The 21646-nt window shown below is 45.3% G+C and overlaps 1 pseudogene; it reads right to left on the bottom strand.

Moving 5' to 3' along the window:
* Window positions 1-17927: 17927 nt before the first annotated feature.
* LOC102829596 lies at window positions 17928-18611 on the bottom strand (annotated as a pseudogene).
* Window positions 18612-21646: the final 3035 nt, after the last annotated feature.

The raw sequence follows: 21646 nt of genomic DNA, 5'->3' as shown, positions 1-21646 counted from the left end.
TGAAAGCTTGTAAACCAGTCACTTCTTGCCTTTGTAGCGCTCCCCACCCCCCAGCCAATTTGTGTAGCCAATGTCCAAGTTGCCCATCCCTGTCTACCCTGTGTATCAAGGGGGTGGGAATGATCCTCGCTGTAAAGATTTGTTCCCTCTTTTGAGCTATTGCTTCCATAGGTGTAGGTCAAGTTTGTCAAATTGTATTAGATTACTCTTTTTTCCCCTCTTCTTTCTTCTTCTAGTTGAGCTCTGATCATTTAGCCATTGAAGCCAGGTTAAGTGGGTATTATCTGCAAGTGTGTGCATTCTTGTGCATATGCCTGCTCTTCTTATCAGCTGGGCGCTTCACTCTCCACTCTAGTCCTCTGTGGCTATGTTACTAACTCTGGGCCCAAGAGTCCCCAGGTCTTGCAACACTGCTAGCCAACCAGGTCTCCACCCGGGTTCACAGGAGTCTATTGAATGTTGTAGGGCTTAGCTCACAGCTTCACTGCTGTTTTCCCCTGCTTTCTCTACTGCTGATGAACATGGTCACCAATCAAAGCATGTATTTCCACTGAGTCTTAGTCTTGGAAGGGGTATTGCTCTGAGGGGACCTGACCACTTGCCTTGATGTCTCCTGGGCAAGCAACTTGCTTGTTCTTATAGTATCCATACCTCTTTTAATTAAAGTTTTATTGATTTCATAGGTAGCCAATACCTTCCCCCTGGATCCTTCACTGGATTCAACCACCTGACTCCCGGTGGGGGCTGGGTCTCACTGGCTTCAGCTGCAACACAAAGGTCACTCCATGGACACTGTATTTTCCCATAGACACGATGCTGCCCAGTGCAGCGCTCAAGAACTTTTCATGAGATAATTATTTGCTTTTGTTCTTGATGTCTTTTCCTCTCTCTGATTCAAACTACCTTTCCTGCTTTTCTTTTCCAGGATCTTAAGCAAGTTAAAAGGACTAAGCTTTTAAGGTATGGAGGCACAGATGGAGAGCAACTAAAGACTCTAGATTCATGGAAAGAGAGGGATTGAGAGCTGGTGGCCAGGAGGCAGCCTTGCAGAATATGCCCTTTGGTGGTTTAAATTATTATATATGCCTGAGTGTTTAAAAAAAAAAAAAAAAGAGCTTAAATGAATAGAGAGAAATACTGTTAACTGTCACATGATCTTAAGCAAGTTACAAGAACTAGGTTGGGAAGTGTGGAGAGGAGAAAGAGGTGACTTTGAGAGAACTCTGCAGCCCAGGAGTGCAAGTACCCACCAGGAGTGGGCCAGAGCCTGTTGCAACTGAGGTGGTTGGGTTGTGCGGAGCATCACGACGGGAGTGGGTGTGAACGCCAGGCCCCAGGACCACCAAGCATGGAAGCAGCAAGCCTCCCCGAGTCTTGGACAAGAAGATTTCACAGACACACTGACAATTACTCCACCCTCTATGTGAGGCTCCTGGGAGCTTACAAAGGCCTAAGGAAGAGAAGCCCATTCACATCCCCTGGCAGAGGTGAAACTAGGGTCAGATCTAATTAGATTTTAATGAAATAAGAAGGATGTCACTTCCAGTGCAGCATGATTCTATGGGAGGCAGAGGGAAGCATATGGCATGAAGGGTCAGTCATTCAACCATTTAAGAACTGCGAGTCTGAGCAACTTACTTCAGTCTCTCTCAGGTGAGACCTAGGGCTGTGGTGAGGATCCCAGTGACTCAGGGCCTGGGGCATCGAGTGGCCAGTGTTGGCCCAGAGTGACCAGCAGAGGGCGCTAAGACACCATGCCTCACAATGCGCTCCAAGGCCATCAGGTCTCCCAGACTGTACCGGGAGTGGAGAGAAAGGAAGCTGAGAAGAGAGCAGTTGACAAGTCCGTGGGGAAGGGGCAGGGTGTGGTGTTTGGCATCCAGCCACTTTATCGTCCAGTCTAGAAACAGGACACTGGAGGCACAATTTGTAGACACAAGGCTTTCTGAGCCACTTGTTGTTAAATGCTGTCGAGTCGGTTCTGACCCATAGCGACCCTGTAGAGGCTTTCCAAGGAGTGATTGTTGAGCTTGAACCAGCAACCTTGTAGTTGAAACTGACTTTGCAGTCTAGGGCATTAACCCCCACTCATAGAGGCTCATTTCCTCAACGTTATGGCCTCTTTGGAAGCCTGGGATGGGGAGCCTCACATGGGGTCACAAACCAGTCTGCAGCCAAAGAGCCCGTCTGCAGCTCCATCAGGGATCTGAGTGTTCCACATGGCAGCCATGATGGCACACCCTGTGCAGGGGGAGGTGGGGAAGATCAGCAAACAGTGAGATTTTGGACCCTGTGTCTTTGGTTTGCTAGCAGAGCTGGTCTCCAACTTCTCATAGGACTCAGTTACAAGTCTGCAGGACTAGGAGGCACCATCCTCGCTGTTGTCTATTCTTCCCTTCTGCGCCCCTTAGGCCCAGCTCCCCAGCCTACCTGCCATGCACTGCACGCTACCTGGTCACTTAAGCAAGCCAGCCCTTCAGCTTCCGCTGTGCCTAGTACTCTCAGGTCCACGTTTCTTAACCTCGTGGGGAAACTGGGGCTTAGAGAGGTTCCATACCCAAGACCTTAAGGCCAGGGAACAGCAGTGCCAGGGTGCAAACCCAGATGCTGAGATTCCAGAGGCTGTGCTATTTCCAGGCCATTAGGCTTTTGAGTGTGGACACAGGGGTTTGGGCTGATTTGAGGAAGGGGATTCTAGCTGCCCAGCAGAGGACTGGACACAATGTGTGGCACCACCCAGCTGAGGTTGGTGTAATGCAGAGCATGGCCACAGGGCATGGCCCTCGCAGGAGCTCAGACTCTGTGAGGTGTCTGTCCTTAACTCAGAGGATCTCCTGAGAGGCCCTAAGGACAGGACAACTCAGGGAGAGGGAGCCGTGGAGGTGGGGTGAGCATGGCCCCACAAGGGCTCTGGGTCACACTCACTGGCTTGACCATGTCTTGGGCTGGCACAGCTGTCAGGAGCAAAGAGGCTAATGTTTGCTTTATCTCCCACCTCCACAAAGCAAGGTAGTCCAGGGCCCTCTCTTTTCCGTCACACACATCAGCAGTAGTGTCATGGATCATTCCAGATTCACCTTCAATATAAACTCACATTCCTCAAATGTGAGACGACCTGCAGGGACCCTGATGACGGAGTAAAATGAGGGAGACAAACACATTTACAGACTAGGGAGCAGGGCAAGGTCAAAGAGGGTAGAATGTGTGGAGACAGGGAGTGTTGGGGCAGTTCCCAAAAGAGAGCAATCCTTGCTGGAGGGAATGATCAGGAAGAGACCTGGGTAGTCAGGTGACCAAGCTAATGGATCAGGGAAAGGGGATCAGCCAAGGTCATGAGGTGAGAGGGGGAAAGTGCTGGTTCAGAACCAGGGAGATGGCTGGTGGGTCAGCAGTAGGAAGTGCCTGGCAGCGCTTGGCAGGAATGAAACAGGGTGAGTGGACTGGTGACCTGGGTGCCAGACTGAGGGAGTCATGGGCACACATTCCTGACCCTCTGTTCTAGCCACTAGTTTCTCCTCTGGGCAGTTCAGAGAAGGAGAAGAGCACTTCTGAAACCAAATGCCTGGGTTTCAATCCTGACCTAGCTGACCACTAGCTTAGTCATCCCAGCTCTCACTGTTCCAGTTTCTGTGCTGTTAAATGAGCTTTAAGAACTGTCTCATGGGGCTGTTGGGAGGTTGAAGTGAGTTAAACTGTATGCAGCATTTAATACCTTGCCTCTTAATGGTGCTCTTGCCATATTTAAAACAGCAACAATACTGTGTCACATGTTCTTCTCCTGGAGTGGTTGGAGGGTTCTTAAAGCCTCTAACCTTTCTGTTAGCCAGGAAGTGCTTTAGCCAGTGCACCACATGGATGTTGCAATCACTTTGTATGAATAATAGCAACAGCTACCATTTTGGTCCAGGGGTGGCACTGTGGGTTAATGCACCAGACTGCAAAGCCATTTGAACTACAAGGACGGCGGTTCAAACTCACCAGCCGCTCCTCGGACACCCCATACAGGGTCGCTATGGGTTGAAATAGATTCGATGGCACTTAACAACAACAACAACATTTTGTGAAGGACACCTGGTAGCTCAAGGGTTATGTGCTAAAAAGCTTGGGGGTTTGAATCCATCTGCTGCTATGTAGGAAAAGAGATCAGGTGATTTGATCATATAAAGGTTAACCCAAAATAGACCCACTGCCACAGAGTCAATTATGACCCATAACGACCCTGTAGATGCTTTCCAAGGCTGTAAATCTTTATTAAGGGAGCAGAAATCTGTAGACTTCTCCCAAGAAGTGGCTGGTGGGTTTGAACTGCTGACCTTACCTTTAGCAGTCCAGTGCTTATCCTATAGCACTACTAGGGCTCCTTTCCCATAAAGATTGCTTTGATGCTGTTAAGTATGTGGAGTTGGTTCCAACTCACAGTGAACCTGTATAGGGTTTCCAAGGAGCAGCTGGTGGGTTTGAGCCACTGACCTGCATTTCACAGTCCAGTGCTGATTCTACAGAGCCACACCAGGAGTCCCCCATGAAGATTACAACCTAGGAAACCACGTGGGACAGTTCTGCTATGAAATTATACGGTCACTAGGAGTCGAAATAGACTCTGCAACACACAATAACAATCCGTTAGTGTTGTTGTTAAGTGCCATTTCGACCCATAACGACCCTGTATAGGGTTTTCTAGGAGCAGCTGGTGAGCTTGAGCCTCCGGCTTTACAGTTGGAACCGACTTTGCAGTCCAGTGCATTAACCCGCAGCGCCACAGCAGGACTCCTACCATTTAGAGAGCACGTCCTGTGTGCCAGGTTCTGTGTATCACCTCTTTTTAACCTTCAGAGGCAGTTTACCATTAACCAACTCAATTTACAAATAAGGAATCGGAGGTCCTTGCCCACAGTCTTGGAGCTGCAAAGAGGCTGAGCCTGACTCAGAAACCAACCGAGCCTGGTGTGGCGCTGTAGGATCAGCACTGGACTGTGAACCACCAGGTCGGCAGTTCAAACCCACCAGGTCTCAACTCTATGAGTCTCTATGAGCTGGAACCGACTCCAAGGCACTTAACAGCAACAAAGTCCTCTAAGGCGTCCAGTTTCCTCCTCCGGCTGGACCTTCCGGAGAGGAATGGGCCCGGTCATGCAGATTTTGTGGTTTGTGGATCAAGGGGATTTCTGAATCCAGCTTTGTTTGCCTGAGTGCCTGGGGCGTGGGGGTGGGATGAAAGTTCAATTCCCCAGAGCACATCAGCTCACTAGCCCTGCAGACCCCTCCTGGCGCCCACACGCGGGAGTCTTGGTTTTCGATGACACAAGCGATGCCTGTAAAAAAAAAAAAAACTGAGCGGGGAAAGGAGTGGAGCCTTGAAACAGAGCACAAATGTGTCCCTGGCCGCGCCTGATCCTCCAGGAACCCCGGCGCGCACAGACAGAAGTTGTGTATACAGGATTTTAGTATTTCCTCTCCGGCTCCAGCCCCAATTTGAGGGCCTGTAAAAGCTTGAATGGCGTCCAGTGCGGCGTGGTTTGCCTCTGCTCGGCTCCCGGCGCTGAGTCAAAGCAGCCCACACAGGGACGGGGGGCCGCGGCGAGGGGGGCCGGGCGCCCACACCCACATCCAGCCCCCACGCCCGCCGCCATCCCGCCGCCACACGCAAGCCGCCCCGCCTGGGGCTGCCAACGCGGCCGAAGAGCGAACCGTGGGGGAAGGGGCACACTAATGGAGGGATGTGAGGGCGTGACTGCCTGACCCTTCTTCCCCCAGCGTCTGGGGTTAAGAATGGATGAGCTGGAAACCTCTCACAGTTCATTGCTGGAGGCGGATGGGGGTGGGAGAGGGGGTTGACCCTGTGGCTGGCCGGCTGGATCCAGATGTCTTTTCTGAGCTCTGTACTCGGGAACTGGGAGGCTGTTAAGAGTCCCTGATATTTAAATATTCCCAGCACCTTCCTCCCAGTCTGGAGTCACCCCTTTGCTGTTCAGTGGGCTATGGCCTCTTGACCAGCTGTGTAAATTTGCACAACTCACTCACCCTCTCTGGGCTTCAGTTCCCACACCTGTTAAACTAAGAGGACTCCATCAGGTCCCTGGGTAGCCAAAGAGTTAATGCGCTGGACTGCAAGGTTGGTTTGAGCTGCAAGGTCAGTGGTTCTAGCTCACCAGCTGCTCCTGGGAAACCCTATACAGGATTGCTCACTATGAGTTGGAACTGACTCCACGGCACTTAATACGAACAACACAAATAACTGAAAGCTCGACAGTTCAAAGTCACCTAAAAGTACCTAGGAAGGAAGGCCTTATAATCTACTTCCATAAATATTACTCTCAAGAAACAAAAAAAAAGCAGCTCAGTTTTTTTCTTCAACACGAGGGATCACGATGAGTCAGAATGGCTTCATTAGCAGTGGGTTTGGGGGCACTGAATCTCAGGCCTCTGAGAGCTCCAGCACCTACATCTTGGAATCTAGTAAGAGTTGGACAGTCTGGGTGGTAGGCAAGATACACATGGGCACCAGCCGGGAGGGTGTTGGGCCATCAGGGGTTATCATACCCAGAGCCATAACCAGTCAGCAAGGGGGTGGATATGTTCCAAGCAGGTAAACCTAGGGTGAGGCTGGGTAAGTGGCCAGTGTGAGTGTGGCACTGTGGGAGTTCTGAGCCCCAACAGAAGCTGGTCCCAGGCCTCCGACGGACTACTCATATCCTGAGCACAGTAGTCTCCCAACTACCCAGATCAGACAGGCCCTGGACCTTACTCAGCAGTCACGCAGGCAATCACCTTGCGCTGCAATTTCGGTGGCATGCAAGAGCTCTGAAAACCTTGTGTGTGTGTGTGATGCGGGGGGGGGGGGGGGGGGCTAAATCTGACTTGAACTGACACCGGACCATTTCTGTATCTTACTTACTGTAAATGTTCACATTGCATTAATAAATATGGGTATGCACATCAGTGTGTTTGATTTCAGGGGGGTGGCTACCCCATATCCTCTTAGGGTAAGAGAGCTTACTTAATAAATATACCATATTACAATTTGGACTTCTGGTGTGGTGCTGTAGGATCAACACTGGACTGCAAACCACGAGATCGGCAGTTCAAATCCACCAGCTGCTCCTCGGAAACCAGGGTTACCATAAGTCAGAATTGACTCCACAGCACTTAACAACAGCAACACTATATTAACTGTTCTCACCCCTTCATAAAAAAGAACTTCAAAACTTGCTGGCCCAAGGGTTTCAGATAAGAAATTGTAGACCACCAAAAGCCATAAAACCAAGAAAGAATGAGAGAAAAGGCAGTGACAATGACCAATTTGTTCCCCAATACTATGCCAGAAGGCAGTTCCTGGAAACATTATATTGCCCTCAAATCCATTCCAGCTCGCAACAACCCTGTAGGACAGAGTACAACTGCGCCATAGAGACTCTGAGATGAAATCTTTACAGGGGCAGCAGACGGCCTCATCTTTCTCCCGAGGAGGAGCTGCTGGGTTTGAACCACCAACCTTTCAGATAATAGCCCACCACTTAACCCGCTGTGCCACCAGGGCTCCTGCCATCGCATTGGGAGCATCTTAAAGAACTAAGCATGACTTTTGGTGTTGAAATGAAAGGATGTTTTTGTACACTATAGCCCTCAAAGTTCATTTTTTATGGATAGCTGAACTTTTCTTTTTAAACTTCTATTTTTAAATAATTATAGATTCATGGGAAGGTGCAAAAAATAAATAAATAAAAGGAGATTCTATGCATCCTTCACCCAGCCTCCCTAGTGTTAACTTCTTGCATAACTTGAATGTATCAAAGTTACGAAACTGACATCGGTACAATCCTTGGAACTTATTCACATTTCATCAGCTATGTATACGTGTGTGTGTTTGTAGCTCTATGCAATGTTATCATGTGACTGTATCATACCCTGCAATACTCCCTCATGTTGTCATTGTAAGTTACTGTAAAGTTGGCACCTGCCGCAGGCTCCTTACGTATAAAAGAGCAAATTGGTGGCTGTTCCTGCTGTCTTCATGACTTCGTGACTGTTACTACGGTTGAGCCCATTGACTATTGTGTCATTCCATCTCATTGAAGGTTTACCCATTTTCACTGGTCCTTTATTTTATCAAACATGAGGCCCTTTTTTAAAAGATTGGTGTTTCCTGGTGATGTATCCAAAGTAAGCAAAATAAAGTCTTATTATCCTCGGAAACCCTATACAGGGTCACTATGGGTCGGAACCGACTCGACGGCACTTAACAACAACAACAATCCTTGCTTCAAAGGGGCTCTGGTAGCGTAATGGTTACAAATTGGGCTGCTAACCTCAAAGTTGGTAGTTCGAAACTACCAGCTGTTCCACAGGAGAAAGATGAGGCTTTCTGCTCCTGTACAGATTTGTAGCCTCGGAAGCCCTGTGTAGAGTCACTATGAGTTAGAATCAACTCCACGTTACTTAACAACAACAACATCCTTGCTTCAGCACATAACCACCACCACCATCCTTGCTTCTAAGGAACATTCTGGTTGCATTTCTTCTAAGACCAATTCATTCATTCTTTTGATAGCTAATGGTATAGTCAATATTCTTTGCCACCACTGCAGTTCAAATGCATTGATTCTTCTAGAAGTCTGCATTATACTACCCCTTATGCCTATATCCTTGAGATCCTAGTATGGAGCTGTAAGATAAGCAATGGGCTGATAACTAACAGATCGGCAGTTCAAATCTACCAGCTGCTCCTCAGAAACTCTATACAGGATTGTTATGAATTTGAACCAACTCAATGGCACTTAACAGCATCAATGGTGTATCCATCATCTTTCCCCATTCCTAACCCCTGGCAGCCACTAGTCTGTTCCTCAGCGCTATAATTATGCTACTTAAATACATTATATAAATGGAAACGTGGAGATTGGCCTTTTTACTCAGCATAATTTCCTTGAGGTTCATCCAAATTCTTGTATGTGTCAATGATTTGTTCCTTTTGATTGAAGAGGACTTGAAACATTTACTGATGAAGATCAAAGAGCTTCGTATGGGTTGCATCTCAATGTCAGGAAAACAAAAATCCTCACCACTGCACCAATAAACAACATTCTTATCAACGGAGAAAAGATTGAAGTTGTCAAGGACTTCATTCTTCTTGGATCAACTATCAACACTCGTGGAAGCAGTGTCAAGAGATCAGACAACGTATTGCATTAGGCAAATCTGCTGCACAGGAACTTTTTAAAGTATTGAAGAGCAGAAGTGTCAGCTTGAGGACTAAGGTGCACCTGACCCAAGCCATGGTATTTTCAATAACTTCATATGGATGTGAAAGCTGGACAGTGAATAAGGAGGACCATAGAAGAATTGATGCCTTTGAGTTGTGGTGTTGGAGGAGAATACTAAAAGTGCCATGGACTGCCAAAAGAACCAGTAGATCTGTTTTGGAAGAAGTGCAGCCAGAGTGCTCCTTGGAGGCCAGGATGGCTAACCTTCGTCTCTCATACTTTGGACATATTGTCAGGAGGGAACAGTTGCTGGAGAAGGATGTCATGCTGGGTAAGATGGAGGGTCAGAGAAAAAGAGGAAGACCCCCAACGAGATGGATTGGCCAGGTGGCATCATTGATGGACTCAAGCGTGGCAGCGGTAGTGAGGTTGGCCCAGAATCGGACATTGTTTCGTTCTGCTGTGCATGGGGTTGCTATGAGTCGGTTCCGACTCGATGGCACCTGACAACAACAACAACAATTCCATCACATAGACGTATCAGTATGTTTAACCATTCACAATAAAGGACATTTGGGTACTTTCCAGTATGATGATTTAAATTTTCTATAAATGTTCATGTACAAGTATCTGCATGAAAATAAAATTTTATTTCTCTATAATGCCTGAGAGCAAAATTTCTGGGTACTATGGTGAATCTATTTTGAGTTTTTTAAAGGTACTGTTGAATTATTTTCCAGAGCGGCTCTATGATTTCACATTCCTCTCTGCAATATGCTCATGGTTTGGTTTCTCTGCAGCTTCACCGGCATTTTGTATTATCATTTTTTATTTTAGCTATCCTGATGGTTGTATAATGATACCTCATTGTAGTCTTAATTTGCATTTCTCTAATGAGGGAGTGGAGTCCTGGTGTGGCGCTGTGGGTTAATGCACTGGACTGCAAAGTCGGTTCAATCCTCAGGGTTGGCAGTTCAAGCTCACCAGCTGCTCCTCAGAAACCCTATATAGGGTCTTATGGGTGGGAACTGACTAGACAGCACTTAACAACAACCACAACAAAAATGAGGGAGTGCAGTGGCTCTACAAGGACAGAGGTTTGAGCCCACAAGACGCTCCTTGGGAGAAAGATGAGGCTTCCTGCTCCCTCAAAGATTTAAAGCCTCTGAAACCCTATGCAGAGTTGCTATTAGTCGGCACCATCTAGACAGCACTTAACAATAACAACAACAACGTCTAATGAAAAGAGCCCTAGTGGTGCTGTGGACTAAGCAGTGGACTGCTAACTGAGAGGTCAGCAATTCAAACACAGCCATTCCTAGGGGAAAATTAGGCTCTCTTCTCCCATGAAGATTTACAATCTCAGAAACAATACAGAGCAGTTCTGTTCTCCTATAGGATCACTGTTAGGATAAACTCAAAGGCTGTGGGTTAATGGTTAATAATGTTGAATATCTTTTCATGCACTTATTTGCCTCTTTGGTATAACATATCTGTGTATTTTCTCATTGAATACTTTTAATGTTGAGTTTTGAGAGTTCTGTGCATATTCTAGATACAAATCCTGTTAGAGATACAGTTTGCAAATATTTCCTCCCACTCTGTAATTTGTCTTTGATTCTCTTAATAGGATCTTTTCCAGAGCAATTGTTTTTTTAAAATAGAGTGAGGTCCCATTTATTGACTTTTTTTTTCCTTTTATGTGCTTTAGATCGCAAAGCCTAGGTAGGTCCCTAGGTCCCAAAGGTTTTTCCCTATGTTCTTTCTAGAGGCTTTAGAGTTTTGTGCTTGATGGTTAATGAAGTTTCTGGTTCAGTCTGAGTGAAATTTTGTTTTAGATGAGAGTTTTGGGTGGAGGTTCATTTTCTGCCTGTGTAGATTATTTTGACCAGTTTTCCCTCAGGAGTACCAGTTTTACACGAGGTAAAGAAAGTCCAGAGAAATTAGATGACCCTTTTAAGGTTGTTGTGATTGTCACAAGTTTTGTTCACTAAATATTTCCTGTTCTCTATTTTACAGGCCCATGGCAAGATCACACCTTTGGGTCCTGCTGTGGTTGAGTGGTGACATGTGACTACTTTCTGGCCTATGAGGCTTGAGCAGAAATGATATGCATCCTTTCCAGATGTGAATATTAGCATGCGTTTGTGAAACCCTCCAGACCTTTTCTTGTCTTCTGTCTTAGCAGCCAAGCATGATTTGAAAGGGTCCTAGAGAGGAAAACTAGAGCAGAGCCTCCAGAGAACTCAGAGGGAACACTGAAAACGAGCAAAAAATAAACTTGTGGATTTGCACCATTACATTTGTTACCACAGCATAACCTAGCTTAGCCTGTCTTGAGTAACACAGTCATTAATTTGATTATTGGAAAAACCCAGGTTCCTCCTTCACTCCAGGGTCCACTATTCATCTATCAATTTGTTATACTGTGGTGGGTTATGTGTTACTATGATGCTGGAAGCTACATCATTAGTGTTTCAAATACCAGCAACGTATTTGAGCAGGCTTCAGTGAAGTATCCAGACTAAGGCAGACCAGGAAGAAAGGCCTGGCAATCTACTCCCAAATATTAGTCAATGAAAAGCTTATGGATCACAACATAGTTTTACCCAACTCATTTGTACTGAATATGTCAACAGGAGGGATCTGTCATCGGAAGAGGACATCACATTTAAAGTAGAGAGTTGGTGAGGGCATTGGAGACCCTTGATGACCTAGATCAGCACACTCACCACTTCACTGGACTGAACATGCTGGTGACAGTGAGGATGATGCTGGACAGGACAACATTTCATTCTGCTGTTCATAAATTCACTGTGAGTCAGGGCTGACTGGCTGTCACTTGTCTGCCTGTCTGTCCAGCTACATACCACTTTAAGGTAAATGCACTACGCTTATTATTGCTGTTGATGTTGGTAACTGTTGTCAAGTCAGTCCTGGCTTACAGCGACCCTGTGCAGGGTTTCCAAGGAAACTGCCAAGCAGTGCAATACCATGCTCTTCCCACCTGTCCTCCAGCATCCTCATGGCTCATATCATGTGCCATAAGAGCTGACCAGCAGGAGAGTTTGGACGACTCTGTATGAACCTTCTCTGTTACTACTAACACATGAGACTCCAAGAAGTCGCTGTTCCCGTACCTCTTCACGAGCGCAGTTCTGAAAAGGAAAGTCAGCAGGGAATTTGACTATTGTGCATGTACCCAGTGATGCAGGGGGACCTTCCCACTCTGTCCAACACGAGTCATTTCCCACCTTAGGGGTTGGACCTACTTCTTAGAGCCTCTCTGAGAGGGACAGGGATAAACTGGAACCCACTGATGTGAGGTCCTGAAATCTCACAGTGCCCGTCCAGGAGCGCCTATGATGGAAAAGTTGCCATCTCTGGCGATGTTTGGAGGGTTGTATTTGCCTACCCAAACGCCATTTCCCCTTCTTCCTTGTTAACAAACCTAACTTGTTTGGGATGGCAATGTGCCTAGCCCCAAGAGCAGGATGAAGGACTGGTCTAAACCAAGCATGAAAAGTCTGTTCCTCAATCCACTTTTCTGCCAGTTCGTTTTCTTTGGAATGTGGGCATGATACTGAGAGTTGAAGCAGCCATCATAAGACCAGGAGGAAAATGTAAAAAGAATCTCAGAATCTCATTGTTGAATCACTAAACAAATGTCAACAAACACCACCTTCTGATTTCTTATTATGAGAAACATAACCCCCTGGGTGTTCAGACCTGCTTAGGCAGGCTCCCTGTTACCTTCAGCCAAATGCCTTCCTAAGTGGTATAGTGCCGAGCAGCAGAGTTGGAAGAAGGGGCGTTGTTTGCCATAACAGGTGTATCACAAATGGCTCGCTTTAGCAAACAGAAATTTATCTTCTGTTTAGGAGACTAGATGTCCTTTCTCTCTTTGTCAGTTCTGGAAGAAGGTTCTTGTCTCTTTTGAGTTTCTGGTCTTGGGTGATGTTCATGTGGCTTGGCATCTGTCTTCCCCATCTCTCCTTGCCAGTTTGCTTACTTTCTTTATATCTCAAAGAGATTGACGCAAGAGAAACCTACACTAATCCTGCCTTGGGAGCTCTACGATTCTAGAGGATAAATACTGGGCTACAAACCACAAAGTCGGTAGTTCAAGCCCACCAGTCACTCCATGGAAGAAAGATGAGGTTTTCTGCTCCTACAAAGATTTACAGCCTTAGAAACCCTATGTTGTTGTTAAGTGCTGTTGAGTCTGTTCTGACTCATAGTGACCCAATATAGGGTTTCCAAGAAGTGGCTTGTGGTTCAAACCAACCTTGTGGTCCAGTGTTTATCCTGTGGACCCAGACCAGACCTCCTGGAACCATATGTTGTTGTATAGTGCTGTTAAGTCAGTTCTGATTCATAGTGACCCTATATAGGGTTTCCAAGGAGCGGCTGGTGAGCTTCAACAGCGTTACCTAGTAGTCTAAGCATTAACCCACGGAGCCACACCAGGACTCCCCTGGAACTCAATTGGTACACAACAATCCTGCATCATTAACATGATAAACAACCCATTCCCAAATAGGATTAGAACCACAGGCATGTTTATAACAACATGTTGTTGGTAAGTGCCCAGTCATAGCAACCCTGGATAGGGCTTCTGAAGAGAAGCTGGTGGATTTGAATTGCCGACCTTGTAGTTAATAGTCCAGTGCTTATCCTACAGCACCACATTAGGACCATAGGCATGTTGATATTGTTAAGTGCTGTTAAGTCATTTCTGACTCATAGTGATCCTGTACAGAGTTTCTGAGGAGTGGCTGGTGAGCTTGAACCACCAACCTTGCAGTTCAAACTGACTTTGTGGTCTAGAACTGATTTTCCAGCACCACACAAGGGCTCCAGGTAGGCAGAGAGATTTTACAACACATGCTTTGTGGGGACACAATTCAGTCTATAGCAGACCTCTTCTGGTTACTAACTCCTGTACTTCTTTTTCCTTACCTGGGGCCGCCTGATGGTAGATCAGTCCTGTCCCTGGAAGTTGCTCCTGTGTGAATCAAGTCTGACCTACAGCAAGTGGCATGTGGCTAAACGGCCTCACATTCTGAGCAGCAGCAGTCTTTTGCATCTTCCCACCACTGCCAGAATTATCTCCCTAAAACACAAACCTGAGCACGGCACGCCACTTCCCAAAACCTGCTGCCAGCTTCCCTAAGACCTCAACTTTCCTGGGCATGCCCCTTATTGGCTGCCTTAATGGTAGCCTGGTTGTGATGGCATACCCCAAGAGTCTCAGAGATGGTCCATAAACTTTGCTATTTCCAATAGGTCCAGAAAGTGTATATAACGTCCTGCTGCCTTCAGTTGTGGTTGTGGGGGAGAGTCCTTTATTCTCTGCACCCTTTAAAAGATCACCTCATGGAGGTAGAACTTTGGAAATTCATCCTGACATCATATCAGTGATTTCCTTCTTCTGGGTGATCTGTGTTTTGTCTTGTTATTCCTGTTTGTTTTTGTTGTTAAGTGCCGTCCAGTCGGGTTTGACTCATAGTGACCCGATACAGGGTTTCCAAGGAGTGGCTATTGGGTTTGAACCACTGACCTTAAAATTAGCAGTCCAGTGCTTATGCTACAACTCCACATCAGGATTCTTGTTTAAGTCTTAATAAATAGTCTTTATTTTAAAAAAAAAGACAGAAAGAAGAGAATGTCATTCAAACTCCTTTCTGGGCTCTTAAAGATCTTCCAACTTAGATTCAGTTTCCCTTAGCATTTGTAGATTCCTTCACTCCTTCACTGGGTACTGTGTTGTTAATTACCATCAGGTCGATTCATGATGATTCATGTGACAATCTACAACTTCTCTATAATGTTTTCAAGTCTGTGACCCTTTCAAATCAGATCACCAGGCTATCTGCCAAGGCACCTCTATTTGGGTTCGAACTGCCAACTGTTCAGCTAGTCCAGGAGTGCTCAATCATTTGAGTCATCCAAGGATTCCCATCAGGCACCATGCCCTCCCACAGCTGAATCCACCTTCATGACCCAGCAGCCCCTATGAGCAGATCTGTCTGTTCTCACCTTTGTACTTACTACATACCTCATTCACAGAATGTGGCATGGCATCCTGTAATTACTTGTTTACCAATCTCCTTTCCAGAGATTGTGATCTGTGGGGATAATAGCCAATTTTTACTCTATTTGTATGTGCTTTCAGCTCCCAGAACAGCCAGTACTCAAAAAACAGCATGTTGAATAAATCAAACTCCAGTGCCTTGGTTGTTCTTTGGATATTAAACCCAAGCTTCTTTCTTCAGTGTTGTATAGACTAGCTCTTCAGGTAACCTGTGACATTTTCCATGATAAAGAAAGGGCTGCTCAGTGTCCTATTAATCAATATTTATTGAACACATACTATGTACCTGTATCAATCAGCTATTTCCACAGTAATGTTGTGCAACAAATATTCACAAAAGTCAGCGGTATAAAACTGCAGGCATTTATTTCTCACCTTCTGAGTGTTGATTAAGATTGGGTGCTATTGCAAAATCCCACTTTTCAAACAAGGAAATCTGAGGAATCAGAAGGTGATGTCACAGTCCAGGTTTGCACAATTGAAAAGCAAAAAAAACAGAACGAAAGCCCAGGAGCCTTGTCTGAGTCTGGATTCTTAAGCATTGTACTGCACTACCTATCCCTCCTGGAGAGCACCCTTCCTCCGTCCATAAAGAGTTTGGTCATTAAAAAGGAAAAAGAGAAAAATCACAACCTAGTCTTCCAATGTTCATGTATCCTAATAATTCAGCCAATCCCCTTGGATATTCATTTGCATCGTTGCCAATATGTTCATATTACAAACAATGCTGCCTTGAATAATCTGTGCCCAAATCATTCAGCATTTGTGAAGTAATTTCTGCAGAAAAAAACTCCAGAAGTGGAATTGTTGAGTCAACATTATGTGCCTTTATGATTTTGATAATTTTGTTGTTGTTGCTAGGGGCCATCGAGTTGGTACCGACCCATAGCGACCTTATGCACAGCAGAATGAAACATTGCCCGATCCTGGACCAACCTCACTACTGTTGCCACTTGGCCAATCCATCTCGTTGGGGGTCTTCCTCGTTTTCTCTGACCCTCCAGCTTACCAAACATGATATCCTTCTCCAGGGACTGGTCCCTCCTGACAATATGTCCGAACTGCTATTAAAATCAGCCCGTAACCCATGGCAACCCCATATGCTATAGAGTAGATGGCTCCACAGGGTCTCTTGGTTGTAATCTATATGGAAGCAGGTCATCAGGCTTTTTCTCCACTGAGCCACTGGGTGGGTTCAGTGCTGTTGTGGTTGTTACTAAGTGCCATCGAGTCAGTTCCCACCCATAGTGATCCTGTACAGGATTTCTAAGAAGCAGCTGGTAAGCTTGAACCACCAACCTTGCTAGTGAAAGCGACTTTGCAGTCCAACACATTAACCCACAGTGCCATAGATAACTCTAACTTGTCTGCCCATCCATCTACGGAGCGTCAATTTCCCCACACTCTTTCCAACATTATTTATTAGCAAACTGATCTTGGATAGCATGATGGGTGAAAACATAATGTCTCAGTGTTATTTTAATTTCTATCATTTTTACTGAGTAAGGTTAAAAAAAGAATATTCCAGAAGAACAAGTAAATCTGTGTTGGAAGAAGTATAACCAGAATGGTCCTTAGAAGCCAAGATGGCCAAACTTCGTCTCTCATACTTCTGACATGTTGTCAGGAAAAACCAGTCTCTGGAGAAGGATATCATGCTTGGTAAAGTGGAGGGTCAACAAAAAGAGGGAGACTCCAATGAGCTGGATTAGAACAGTGGCAGCAACAATTGGCTCAAATGTAATAGCAATGTGAGGATGGGCTGGATAGGGCAGTGTTTTGTTCTATTGTACAAAGGGTTGCTATGGGTTAGAACTGACTCAATGGCACCTAACAACATCAACAACAACACAGGTTAAAAACAAATAATACATTAATGCTACCTCATAGGGTTGTTAGGAGGATTAAATGAATTAAGGCAATTCCTATCAAGTTCTTAGAGCAGTTCCCAGAACATAATAAGTGCTTAATAAAATAAGGCTCAGGTATTACTATTTTATAAGGAGCTCTGGTAGCATAGTGGTTACGAATCGGGCTGCGAACCGCAAGGTCAGCAGTTCGAAACTACCAGCTGTTCTGTGGGAGAAAGATGAGGCTTTCTGCTCCCGTAAAGATTAACAGCCTCGGAAACCCTGTACAGTGTTGCTATGGGTCAGAACCAACTCGACGGCACTTAACAACAACAACATTACTATTTTATATTAAGTGGGGGTGGAAGAAAGAACAAGATATAGAGCAGTATGTGTAATAAGCTACTCCCATTTGTGTGGGGGATAGAAAACAGAAAGGCATATATACATTTTACACACACACATACTTATGTATTTGTGTGAATATACATAACATTTCTCAGGAAAAATACATAAAAGTAGAGAACAGCAGTGCCTCTGAGGAAGAAGCAGAGTGGCTGGTAATCAGAGTGGGAAGAGATTTTCTACTCTTTGCATCTTACTTTTATTTTTTTAAGCAGAAATGTATTAAAATTCCTTCATGTAGTGTTTACAGACAAAAACATGTACAGAGACCTCAACATTCAGGCAATCAGCTCTACTCTCAGAAGTACTTCGTGAGAAGACAGAATTTTCTGTGCTCCTTCGAATAAGATCTGTCTGTTTATGCCCCTGAAAATGTCACCTCTCATCAGAAACCGTCACTCTGATCTCTGAGAAAGTCCCTAAGACCTCTCTGTAGAGAATGAACTGATGTGAGCAGACAACCTTCTCCAGAATGCAGAGCTTCATGACAGAGGTGTAGTACAAGAGATACAGAAAATGGCAGCTGCTTCTGGGGAGAGCGGGACAGCTGGGCACTCCTAGCTGTGGAAGGTATCCAGCCTTCACCCCCCGCCTCATCTTTGAGTCAGCCATTGCTCCTGAAGGTTCAGATCCCAAAAGGGCATCCATCACTTTACTGGGTGCTTTGCTCAAAGCCCGTACTGTCATTTCAAACAGAATTTTTTTCAATCTCCATTTCTTGATCTTCTTCCATTTCTTCCTGATCATCCACGCTTTTGAAAGTGTCTTCTAACATGTCTTCTATGATCCTAGCCTTCATCATTCCTCATGGTGACTCGGATTTCTGGGATCTTCATGAGACTACATGATTTCCATCACTTTTGTGGTCTTCTGCTGGGAACCAGTCACTCGCAGGACTGTAAGCTGGTTCTTCATCCCCATGAGCGTGGAGTTCATGCGGGCTCGGGATGTGTAGAGCTTGCTCACAGCCTTTCTTGACCTGATCATCTCCTTGGCCAGAACTACACAGACATCCTTCTGGCCCTTCTTGGCAGCATCTTTTACAGATCGTTTTACTTTCTCCTCTGTCTCCTCTTTGTCTAACAACCAGTCTCATTTCCATTCTTTCTTTTTTTTTTTTTTTAATTGTATAAAAATAATTTAAGGCAAGCTTTATTCATATATTTTAAATAAGGCAAGTGAAAAGTAGGTTCACAATTAAACAAGATTTTCATTTTCATTCTTATCTTCAATTCAATGACCAGCTATTCAGACAGTTCCCCCTGGATTTTGCCAAACAGCCTGTTGGTGAATTGAATTTCCGTTCCTTTTCCGTTCCCTACACCCTGGCAGGTCAAGGGCAGCCCTGTATCTTACTTTTAGAACTGCATGCATAAATTGTTTTCTAAAGTAGGCCACAGTTGCTGTCATCTTCCTGTAAGAAAGCTACACAGATAAGGCAGAGACTTCTAAACCCAAACCCGTGGCTTAGCCTCAAGTGGCCACACCTCCCTATCTTTACCTCTTGGGGGTACCAGACTTAGCCATAAGAGCATCTCTGAGAAATGGAATGCTCTGGTCCTCATTCCTCTACTTCTCCATGATTTCCAGACTCCATCACTCCATGCACCCCCTTCAAGCCAGGAGGATGAATGATGATGTAAGAAAGAGGGAGCCTGAAACATTTGCCTCCTTCAAGGAACCCTGTGGCTCTGCTTACAGCTATACCACTTAATCTCCTGGGGAGGAAAGACCCATCACCTCACTGTTTTCCTCAGTTAAAAAGGGATTACTGAATTTAGCTTGAATCACAGTGTTTAGATTAAGTCAAATGAGAAACGGGGAAGCCATATGGAGAAACACCAAAGTATTATGTTAATGGAGGCTATAGACTGAGGGCATGGAGTATCAACTGGCAGCATTCCTGGCCACCAGGGGCACCACCAAGGAGAGCAGTGTCATGGTGTGTTGGTGTCATGGTGTGTTGGCCGTTAGTGCCACTCTACGGGGCCATCTGTATAGACCTCCAATGTGGAAGTGCCTCTCCTTAGCCAGGCACTGAAATACCCTCCCCAGGCACTACCCAGATGCCAAATGCCATGTAAAGGAAAAGAAGAACGAAGACACAGGGAATATGAGAAGCTGATTACAGATCCAGTACGGGTCTGTGGGAATTTTGCAGAAAGAATTGGAAATGTCAGTCCTTCAGTGGAAGTCCATCAATTAAAAGCTTAATGCTAAATGCCAACTTTGGGCAACCACCTTTGCAGTTACTAAGACTAATTTGAAAATAAAAACTCTGAAATAAGAAAAAAAACCAATGCCAGAAGCAGCCATGTGGGGACAGCATGGTGGCTGGAGGAAGAAGCAGATCTTGTCAGAAGAGGAGCCCACACACATGAGTGCGGCTTCTGTCTCCTGGTCATACTACTTCCACCAGCTTATCAGTGAGGATCTGCTGGGCACTGACTCACTATGGAATCAAATCCACTGCCCTAGAATTGATTCAGACTTATAGCAACCCTAGAGGACAAACTGAACATGCTCCTTAGGGTTTCTGAGACTGTAAATTCTTACAGGAGCCCTGGTATGGCACTGTAACATAAGCACTCAACCACAAGATTGCTTTGAACTACAAACTCGGATTGACAGGGTCATTATGAGTTGGAATGGACTTAGCGACACTTAACAGCAGCAACAAATCTTTTACAAGAACAGACAGCCTCATCTTTCTCCAGAGGAGTAGCTGGTAGATTTGAACCACCAACTTTGATGTTAGTGGCCCAATGTTTAACCCAGTCTGCCACCAGGGCTTCTTCACTTTAGAACAGTTATGATCATATATTTGAGCAAAGGTATATGATTCTTATGTGAGGTCATTCATGTTCAAATCAACGCTTTTGTTGATATCATTGTAAGCCTGAGTTTGTGTGTGTGTGTGTGTGGGGGGGGGGATGGTAACAAATTCAGTTATTTACCAGGATTGGGTAAACTTTACCAGTTGTTGTCAGGTTGCTTCCAACTCGTGGCAATCTCATGTGGCCAGAGTGGAATCATGTGCGTACCATAAGATTTTCTACAGCTGATTTTTCAGAAGTCAATTGCCAGCCCTTTTTCTGAAGTACTTCTTGGTGGACTCTAACCCAATTTTCAATTAGCAGTTCAATATGTTAACCCAGGGACTGCTTGGTGATATTTGCCTATTAAAACTGGTATTATGTTGTCCGGAGAGGAAAAAAATCAGAAAAGTCCTAGTCATACTTCTTCTAGTAGGTTTTTACACAAATGAGGCTTGGTTCTGTTACCAGGGTGGTGAGTGCCATCTCCTCAGTTCTGTTGCCACCTCAATTCCAGAGTTGGGCAGGACAGAAAAGAAGGAGAGTTAGCTTATGGATACAGCTCAGGGGGGAATGAACTGGAGTGAGCAGTTCCCCAAGCCTGGGGGACAAGAGGCTGATCCTCTTGCTTGCCTTGTCTGCTTTCTGACCAAACAGGGTGAGTGACTTGTGGGGGAATCAGGCACCACCTTATGAAAGGAAGAATGTCAAAGAATTTGTGAGCAAGAGGGCACACCTGGAAACTTGCCCACAGGCCTCTTCTGCATGCATCCCTTTGGCTAGAATTCAGTTGTCTTTATTGCAGTGGCTGTACCTCCAATTAAAATTTGGTTGTATGTTGCTATGGGAAATGACTGAAGTTTCTGCCTCTGAGAAGAAGCAACCGTTTGGTCTTGGGGAAAGCTTGACTGCTTGTAATAGGTATTACAGTCTTCCCTGCCCAGATTTGACACACCCCTTCCGGCCATGACTACCCAGTATCCTCATTAAACAGAAGGTTACATGTAAAATGTCTCACTTTTGGGAGTATATTTATTAGGATAAAATTTGGCTGTAGTGATACAAAAGCAAAGCTTCTCAAAGTATTTCCAGTATGGTACACAGAAAAAATAATAATTGTGTAGTTCTCTGTGGTAAAATAATAAAAGGGTATGTGTGCAAACAAGCTAAAGAATAGAATGGACTCCTCACACCTCCATTTCTCCATGTTTTCCGGACTCTCTTACTCAGTGTATTCCCATCAAACCAGAAGGAGGAAGGATGATGCAAAAAGGAGAA

The sequence above is a fragment of the Chrysochloris asiatica genome, unplaced genomic scaffold, assembly GCF_000296735.1.
Source record: "Chrysochloris asiatica unplaced genomic scaffold, ChrAsi1.0 scaffold00093, whole genome shotgun sequence".
Lineage (NCBI taxonomy): Eukaryota > Metazoa > Chordata > Mammalia > Afrosoricida > Chrysochloridae > Chrysochloris > Chrysochloris asiatica.
The sequence above is the reverse complement of the archived record's forward strand: the minus strand, read 5'-3'. Positions and strand labels throughout refer to the sequence as shown.